Source organism: Camellia sinensis, chromosome 3, assembly GCF_055761805.1.
Source record: "Camellia sinensis isolate YWXY chromosome 3, ASM5576180v1, whole genome shotgun sequence".
Classification (NCBI taxonomy): domain Eukaryota; kingdom Viridiplantae; phylum Streptophyta; class Magnoliopsida; order Ericales; family Theaceae; genus Camellia; species Camellia sinensis.
In genome coordinates, this window is record NC_138963.1 from 20,173,990 (window position 1) to 20,182,963 (window position 8,974).

Below are 8,974 nucleotides of genomic sequence, written 5' to 3' on the forward strand. Positions count from 1 at the left end.
CAGAAACGGAGCTTGGAAGAAAGGAGTACGGGCTTGCCGGAATATTTGCTCCCCGTACAGAAGGTACCTCTGTTTTATCACCAGGAAGGCCGTAGAAGGGTGGGAGGCCAGCAATTGTTTCAGCAACCAGTTATATATCCTCCGGCGCCCTCCGACGCCCGTTTTTCTTACTTCCAAGCCAATGTTGAACACCCTTGGGCCATTTTCTTGAACTTTTAACCACATATTTGTGATGTACACACATGGGAGGACCCTAAAAGTTGGTGGCCGGCCACTAATGTTGCTTGACCCTTTTGAACCCCTCCTAAAAGTGGCCTATTCTCTCTCCTGTTTTACAGTTGACAATTTTGAACCACAGGGTTGTGTTAAGGGCACCTGGGAGGACAGCATTATGTGGTGGCCGGCCATTAATTCAACTTGGCCCTTTTGACCCTTGGCCGGCCGGCCATGGGGGGTGGCCGGCCGGCCACCTGAATCTCCAAAAAGTGGCCAGCCATGATCCTCAAGTTGTGTTTGTTACAGTTGTACACTTTTTTCCCCCAAAAACCTGTATCCAGAGGGGACCTTTTTTGGGGGGAAACTTGGCTTGTTTTCCCCCCATTTCTTTCCCTCCTTTTCCCCCCTCTTTGGTCTACAAAGCTGGCCTCCAGCATTGAGAGAAGGGTTACAAAAATTTCCTAAGAGCCTCTTGCATTGTATCCATCTCCATCTCCATCTCCAAGCTCTAAAACACCAAAATCCTACCCCATTTTCACACCACCACCTAGCATCACCACCACCACTCCATTTCCAGCAGCTTGGGGAACTTTCCAGCAGCTAGGAGGCATTACTTCTCAAGCCAAGAAGCAACCAAAGGTTGGTCTTCAAGGGTAAGTGTCAATTCCCTCTTTTTGAGCTTAATTTTGCAACATTTTTCTAGTTATTTTTCTTGCTGTTTTGAGCTCTGACCAAAACTAAAAGTACCCTTTATTTGAGCTCTATTTCATGTTTCATTAAGGGAATGTTGTCATTTGAGGTCCCCATCTTGCACTTGCTTCATTATCCCCCTTGTATGCCATAATCTTGCATAGTATTTTTGGCCTATGTGTGATCTGTTTTGGAGCATGATGTAAACTGTAGATAGGCTTATTTTGAGCCCTTCTTCAACATTGAAGAAGGGCTCATCACTGTTTGGGACCTCCACATGCCACTTGTCATTATACCCCTCTTTGGTCCCCATTTTTGCATGATTTGGCAGCCCATTGTGCTTCTGTTTTTGGGTTCTTTTCAGAACTAAAAATAGTCTTATTTTGGCCCATTATTCATGTTTCATTAAGGGCCTTTCATGGTTTGAGGCATCTTTTATACACTTCATGTTATATCTCTCTTTTGGGCCCCATTTTTGCATAGCATTTTGGACATATTTGCATACTGTTTTGGGTCCGGCCATCAACTGTAAAATGCATTATTTTTTGCCTCTCTTCAACATTGTTGAAGGGCCCCTTTGTGTTTAAGGTCAGCAACCACTACTTGCTTCTTTGGCCATATTTTGGCCCATTTCTTGCATGAGAGTTTTGTCATACCTGTGGTAGTTTTTGTGGTTTTCCATAAACTGTAAAAGATCATATTTTGGCCCCCTCTTCAACTTTGTTGAAGGGCCCTAATCTGTTTGGGATCAGCAGCTGTGAGTTGTTTCATTATCTCACATTTAGGGCCATTTTTGCATGCTATTTTTTCCCTATTTGTGTTTGCTGTTTGGCCTCGCTTAGAACTGTAAACATGCTTGTTTTGGGGCTTCCTTGAATCTGTATTCACATGTCATGATCAAATAATGCATGCTTTGTATAGCTGTAAATCATTTCATGTACCTAGTTTTGCATTTCGGGAGAAATTCCATGCATCGGGTGTCATTTCGCCTTGTTTCGGGGCTGTTTTTGCCCCTCATTTTGCTACTGATTTTTGCATGTTTGCATATCATATTCCATGTCTTTGCCATGTCTCATTAGAGTGGTATTTCGGTGCCTGAGGGTCGGTCCTCGGTTTGCGTGCACGCGTGCACGCATTTCGAGTTGTCTTGTTTTCATCTGATGGCCTCCTATGTGAGTGTGGCTGAGGCTCTCTCATGTTGGTGTAAGCCCATTACTGCATTGCGTATGCCATTTCATCCATAGCATTGTGTATGCTCGGTTGTGTATTACCTCGTGCAGCGTGTATGCCATTCCATAACATTGTGTATGTTAGGATTGTATCTTAGTTACATTTCATGCATGTCATGCATATTGCATCGTGTTCGGGATAGGAGTTAGCCCGGGCACGGGAAACGAGGTACGTTCTGTACTCCGAGTGACGAAACGTGTCTCAATTTCAAGTCACCGACACTCTGGATTATCTATGATGGAGTTAGGTTCTTGTTGTATTTATATGTGCATTCATTCTATATTGAATTGCACAATTCGACTCCTCGGCCATCATGCATCGATATGCGTGATTGGTGGCACGAGGATCGAGGCATGCATATATCTGTGAAAATACATTGCCATGCCCCTTTCCTGCTCTCTGTTGCAGCAAAATGAAGAATCAGCAACTTTTTGGAGCTTGGCGCGCATTTCAAGAAAAGGTGTAAACAGAGGCTAATTGGGGCATCGTCATGAATTTCCGCGCAAAGGCAACTCGGGCATGCATCATTCATCATCCGGAATGGAATCAAGGCAGTCATTGGCTTGCATGCCAGTTTATTTATTTTCTTAGTTAATTTATTAATTAATTAGGAATTTGTACATTATTTGGACTGTAATATTTGGACTGTACTATTCTTTCATTTGGGACGGTATTATTTATTCGGACCCTCTGCGCGAGGGCATAATTGTAATAAGTGTGCGTGCGTGTGATGTATGTCTTCCAACCCCACGTCTTTCTTCCCTTTTATTTACCCGCTTATGATGGTTAGATTAGGGCATATTTCAATTAGCATACAGCATGATAGCATGTTTGCATTTATTCATCTGTTTTGCATGCACCGGGCTCGGCGCATCATACTAACTGCATTGTATTTTCAATTCCAAATTCAATACATGTTAGTTGTAGCATTTCATATGTCATGTTTAGAATAGCCGAGCCTGCTATAGTTGCATTTTTGCGTGTGTTGCATTAGGCATTTCTGTATACTTAGGATCATGCATGATTTCTAATGTAGTTTCTGTTTTGGCTTGGAGTACTCGGTGAGTTTTTATGCTTTAGCATCCTTGCATGCATGTGAGTGACTGCCATGAATAGCATGCTTACCATGAGGCTATATGCTTATGTGATATAACTGCATGAATGCCTGTGGGTGAAGGTTGGGTTGCTTGGATTGGAATAAATCATCAACTGTTTGTTTTAAGCTCACTAGATAGTGGCAAAACCATCTTTTCTAAGCCCACCCGAGGGTGGCAAAATCTGCATTTTAAGCCTACTTGCGAGTAGCAAACCATCTTTCAAAAACAAACATGGAATGTTTTCTTCCAATTCGGGCGATCCAGTCTATACTTGTATGCTGTGCGCATCACATAGTAATCTAGGCTAATAACTGGAATAAGAACACACAAAGTTTTCAAAAAATAGATATCATGGTTAGTAGAGGCCGATCTTTGATCGGGCGAGCGGGGGTACTCACGAAGTGACCTTCCCCAATCGTACCCAAGTTCCCGAGCCGAGGCAACTTTGGTGATGACGGACACGTGGCCTTTGGCACCGAGTCAGGGTTTCCTAAATTTTCCATTAAAAAAATATTTAGGTGGCGACTCTGTATCTGGCAAAGCAGTCCATGTTTGGCACTTCTTTTCAAAAATCTGTTTCTCAAAACGATTTGCCGGATTTGGACTCTTTGGTTCAGATTTAGAACCGTGACAAATTTGAGAGTCCTGAGTTGTAGTGACCCCAAATGAACAGAACGGGAGCTCACCCTCCCGGGGCGTTCGGGGACGTCTACAATGCTGTTCGGTCGGGGTAGATCGGGCGCGCTTGGATGGACGTGATGAGGAAGGCTGTTAAGAAGGAAGGGCCACAACGGCAGGTTGCGTTTGGCTTGGTGGCGGTACTTCGGGTCTGTTGGTCTCGGTCAAGAGGGCCCTGACTCTGTTTCTCTTGGCCATTTCTTCTTCAGCGATCAGTGGGATTGGTCTGATTTCTGGCAAGGTTGGGTCCGGTTCTGGGGCCTCTTCTAGCAGAAAGTCAGTCACTCTCGCTTTTCGGCGGCCGCTGTATCTATAGGTCGATTCGAACTTTAGCAACTTGGCCCAACTATGTTCTGGATACCGTAGTGCGGCGTGCAAGGTCGCTAGATTTGGGTAGCTGTATAAAGAATGGAGGTGGGCAGAATCTACGAAAGAAGACAACTGATTAGTTCGGCTGAAAGATTGAAAACCGAAATATTGTAAAGCACACAAGAAAATCGAAGTAAATATACCAGGTGTTCTTTTTTTCCAATTGATGCTTCGGCCAGGAATCTGGGCTTGGTGATCCTCAAAATTCCCAGACACCTAGAAAAAATCGTAGTCATTCAAGTCTTTATCCGGTGTGTTTTTTATTATTTTCTCACGCTGACGACGCATTCTGAGATAGTACACCCAACCGTCTTCCTTCGAACCAATGGAGTATTGGTGAAAGATTTTGGCCAGACCGAGGTTGAGACCGGCTTGGCGATTTAGTTTCGCTATTCCCATTATTATACGGTATGAATTGGTGGATAGTTGGGTTGGGCATAGTCTGGTTTGCCTAAGAAACTCACAAATTAGGGGTTGGACTGGAAATCGTAGTCCGGTTTCAATTATGGACAAAAGGGTGAAGGGGACAAAGCCTTCATTCCCCCAGGGATTGACATCTTTTTTGGCCAGGGTAAGATGTACATCGTCAGGTATGCCATAATCCCTTCGGAATTCGGCTAGACCGCCTGGCGTTTCTACTAGAAACCTATACTTTCCCATTTATTGTATAATTTATGAATAAATTAGTTTAGACCAAAAAATTGTCTCAGTAGCTCGGTTGAGCGCACAGAGGAGTGCCTGGGCAACCTAAGTCTGCAAAGTAGAAAACAAAGGGGTTAAGCACAGATCATTGGACCGTGCTACAAAATAAAAGAAAAAAATAGGAGCCCTACTTTGGCTATGTGGACGCAACAGGTTCTATCTCGGTTTCTACAAGGTGATTGGTAGCTCGGTTTGAGCAGGACTTTTATTAGTTCGGGCTTGGCAAGCGTCTCGATATCTCGGTTGTGGAAACGGTTCTGTTTGACTGGTTGATCATCTAGGGGCAGCTTTCTGAGTTCCATCTAAAAAACTAAGAAAGCTGGTTTAGCCCCAAAGGCCTAGATCGGTTGAAGTTCAGGTATTTCAGTATGCTAAGTGCAGACTTAGTTCGGTTGGTTACCTCGGCTGAGGTAACGCAAGAAGTGGTTTGACTTATTAAAACTACTGGTGTAAACATGAAGTGTTAGTCCGGTTGTAAACTGACTAGACTTTTACCTAGCTTAAACAGTGTCCTAGTTCGGTTGCATCATGATTCTGGATCAAAAACCAGTTTTCTACAGAATATTACATGTACTCATGTGTTCTATTGTTAAGTTTTTTCCAGAAAAGTACAGAGCAAAGCGAAACGGAAAAATATGTTTTGCAAAAACACAGAAAACAAAATACGAAAACAAAGTAGATGTGCAGTGCTTACCTGATGAAGAGGCAAGAGTTGGAGGGAGAATAACAGCTATGGAGAACACGAGCTCAGAAAATGAAGAAACAATGGAGGCTCAGAGAGAGAGAAGTTGCAAAGTGTGTCAAAATGAAGAGATTCGTTTTAGATAAAGGGAAAAAGGCGGGACTGTTCAAATTTCACGAAGTACGAAGAACGGCGTGACAACCGTCCTCAGTCAATCAGAGCATGACACGTGCCATTAGAAGGGGAAGCGTTTCAGTCTCTGTGATTGAAGAGACGTTACTACCGGACAGCTAGAGCTCGGTGTGAAAGTAGCCCGGCTGGATAGGCTAAAAATCTATAGCTCGGTTGGAAGGGGTGAGAGTTTATAGCTCGGCTGGTTGACAGATAATCCCAAACATGCTAGGCAGATGGAATTAAGGGGCAATTGAGAGGGTAATTTATGTGAAAATTAGGCCGAGCTGGGTAATGGGCCGTTATAAGTCACAGTACAAAGGGCCGAGTAAAATGGCCATGTAAGTTACTCCGGTCGTATGGATATTTTGAAGTTAGTCTGGTCCTAAGGCCGTGAAGCTAGTCCGGTCCGACAGAAGATCGAAGTTAGATTGGTCTAACAGTACTTTGGAGTTAGACCGGTCCTAGAGTTACACCGGCCATGACATGTTAGTTTAGTCTAACCACGCCATGGGTTGTGCATGAGAAGTCGACGTAAGAGCAGTAGAAGGAAGAGCTAGTTCGGCTTACTCTGCGACTATGCATAGTCATGTTTACTTCGGTTATATTGGAGTTCGGTCATGATAAAACCATCTCACTTGGTTTAAGCAGTAAGGGGGGTGTTGAAGGATAAGCATTATCTTTCAGGAGTATGAATCCTAGAAGGACTCTGCATAGAGAAGTAAAAGTCCTACTAGGATTGTGCCACACGGAACCTATAAAAGCTCACAACATCACCTTTGGAGAGGTAACACACAACTTTGCTTTCTGAATAGACAGAGCTTTTGTCTATTTGTCAAGTTTGCTGACTTAGGCATCGGAGAGGTTTCTGGCACACACCCGCCGGCTAACTCACGTTTGTGTTTTCATGTGATAAAGCGATGACGTACGGAGGAGAGCAGACTTGGTCAACAGGATTATACGAGAAGGTTTATTTCTTTCCCGTACATATATATATGTATAAAAGTAAATAAAATTATGTAATAATTTTATATTATTTTTTAAAATTTTTAATTATTTTAGTATATTGACAAATATATTTATATATATATATATATATTATTTTTTTTCTCCTCCGCAATGTTTAGTCTAATTTTATATTGGTTAGTTAGAATAGTGAGCGTCAATACTTATGGTTAGATTTTTTAATAATAATTTTTTATGTGTTAAGTGATATTGCTCCAATATTACTAAATAATTGCTTATTGATTGGACGGTAAAACTAATTTCAACAAGAAAATTTTATGTAATTCATCACTCAATTGAATTTTGATTAAAATTTTATTGGGAAAATTAGGAAGAGGTCCTCCATATATTTTGTATAATAGTTTAAGGACAAAAAAAAAAAAAATTAGTTTGTTAGTTAAAATTGTAAAAGGATAAGGATAAATTTTGACATACATTGGCTCTTATAAATTTTAAGGTAGTGTTTGGTAGAGTTTTGTAAATGTGATTTGAAAGTATGAGTTGTATTTTGAATTGTGTGTTGTGAAATTATGATTTGAGTGTAGAAAATTTGTTTGGTTATGGTTTTTAAATAGAGTGTTGAAATGTGTTTTGAAGATGTATTTTGAATTAAGTTTTGAAAGTTTGATGTGACATGTAAAATAAGAAATTTTATTTGGTGATGTGTTTTGAAAATAGTTTTCAAAACTTAATTCAATCAATAATTTATAATCAAACACACAACTCATATATCGATATCTGTATTTTTTATCAACAATAATAACAAAACTATTTTTAAAATATTGAAATTAAAAATTGATTTTTTTTAATTAATTTTTTTTTCAGTAATTTTTTTTGAATAATTTTTTTTTTCAATTTTTTTTTTCATTTTAAAATAAATCTATGTCAATTATTTTGTGTCAATTAAATTTTCTATCGATTCATTTTTTACGCCTGTACAAACATCTTCTACAATACTTTTTTTTTATTTTTTTCTAAAATTTTGTTAAAGTCAACAACTTTTGAGAATACATATTAATAAAAATTAACATAAATACACTAAGTTTAATATTTTAAAATAGAAATCATAACGTAAACCTTACAAAACATTATCAATTTTTTTTTTCTCATTTATTACACGTTATTAATTTAGTAATAAAGTCGTAACAGATTGTTCCGTATTTGTTCAGTATACGGATGTAATATTATTAAAAAATTATTAATATTATAAAAAAATAATAGATAAGAAATAAAAAGTAAAAAATAAAAATAAAAAACAACCTGAACCTTATGAACCTTCAGAGTAGCTTCAGATAGTCGAACACCAGGAAGTCTGACCGGGACAACCGGGCGGTCATCCGGCCGGTCATCCCATCTCACACCAATTCCCACTCAGTGGAAGCTTTTCAGAGAAGAAATATGAGGTTCACGTGATAGAAAGAAGAAATATGAGATTCACGTTAAATTTTCAGAGACGATGGAGAAGGACATGGAAGCTTTTCAGATCAAAAGAGAAAGAAAGATGAGGTTCATGTGAAATTTTCAGAGACGATGAAGAAGGACATGGAAACTTTTTGGATCAAAAGAGGAAGAAAAAAGAAGGCAGAAACGTTAAAAGTGGAGAACTGAAGTACAAGCTGCCAAACGGGTTTTCAAACCGTAATTTGAATTAACACGCGGAATTGTATTATGAATGTCCTATCCAAACGTGAAGCGGGAGTTCACGTGTTGAAAGTTAATTTGAAAATACAAACAAACAGAGCCTAAATTTTCCCCAAACCAGATATTTCTCTCTTTTTTTCTCTCTCTCTCTCTCTCTCTCTCTCTCTCTCTCTCTCTTTCCCTAATGTATCTCCAACGTTTATTTACTAGTGTTTATCTACTAGGATTGTTATTTTTCTCTCTCAACTACATCTATCGACACTTCATCATTTACTACCGTTGTTCACCACCATCGACAACATTTCACTCCGATCTATGCATAGATCTAGTATGTTTCAAGTCGATTTGTTTCATTATCATTGATCCTTATAAAAATCTAACATAGGAGTTTTAAATCTCTTTTGTCTCATCTCATCCCTTCTTCTTTATCTCCCTCTTTCTATTATTTTTTTCATGTCTCTGTGTTGAAAATCAAAATTTCTATGTTTTTTTT